Here is a 1,108-nt window from a genome sequence, read left to right as displayed (position 1 = left end):
CTTAGGATACCCAAGATATAAGATACAATTTGCTAAACGCATGAAACTCAAGAAGAATGAAGACCAAAGTGTGGACACTGTGCCCCTTCTTAGAACTGGGAACAAAACACTCATGGAAGGAGTTACAGAGACAAAGTTTGGAGCTGTGATGAAAGGATGGACCATCTCTGCCTTCTTCTATGATCTTATCCAGGGAGTCAGGACAGCTTCTAGGATCCCCTCCTCTTTGATTTCTGAGATTTCCTCCTGAGCAGAGAGGAAGAAAGACCTCATGCAGGCCCTCCGTGGAAGGAAGCATCTGTACTGCTAACAGAAGTGGGTGGATGTCTGCAACTGAGCCACAAACTTGTCATAGATCCTCTGCGTCACCTCAGGGTTCAACTGGTAGAAGTGTTTGTAAGAAGTGGTGAACCTCTCGTAGCTCCTGTCAGCGACTAGCTTCTGGAGGAAAGTGTCTACTATGGTGTCCAGGAGTTTCACCCTGGGGATGGTCGAATCCCCTGGCACAACTTCCAGAGAGGAGCCCTCAGGCCCCCTTTCCGAAGCCTCGCTATCTCGGCTCATCTCCTCTTTTTTTTTTTTTTTAACAATTTTTATTAGATATTTTCTTCATTTACAATTCAAATGCTATCCCGAAAGTCCCGTATACCCTCCTCCCCCTGCTCCCCAAACCACCCACTCCAGCTTCCTGGCCCTGGCAATCCCCTGTACTGGGGCATATAATCCTCACAAGACCAAGGGCCTCTCCTCCCATTGATGGTCGACTAGGCCATCCTTTTCTACATATGCAACTAGAGACACAAGCTCTGGGGTGTACTGGTTAGTTCATATTGTTGTTCCTCCTACAGGCTTGCAGACCCCTTCAGCTCCGTGGATACTTTATCTAGCTCTTTCTTTTGAGGACCCTGTGTTCCATCCAATAGATAACTGTGAGCATCTACTTCTGTATTTGCCAGGCACTGGCACAGCCTCACAAGAGACAGGTATATCCCGGTCCTATCAGCAAAATCTTGCTGGCATATCCAATAGTGTCTGGTTTGGTGGTTGTTTATGGGATGGATCCCCGGGTGGGGCAGTCTCTGGATGGCCCTTCCTTCTGTCTCAGCTC

The 1,108-nt window shown here is 48.2% G+C and overlaps 1 pseudogene; it reads right to left on the bottom strand.

The window, feature by feature from the left end:
* Positions 1 to 564, bottom strand: part of LOC110287431 — a 1,322-nt pseudogene extending 758 nt beyond the window's left edge.
* Positions 565 to 1,108: the final 544 nt, after the last annotated feature.

This window comes from Mus caroli, chromosome X (assembly GCF_900094665.2).
Source record: "Mus caroli chromosome X, CAROLI_EIJ_v1.1, whole genome shotgun sequence".
Classification (NCBI taxonomy): Eukaryota; Metazoa; Chordata; class Mammalia; order Rodentia; family Muridae; genus Mus; species Mus caroli.
This window is presented reverse-complemented; position numbering and strand designations above follow the sequence as displayed.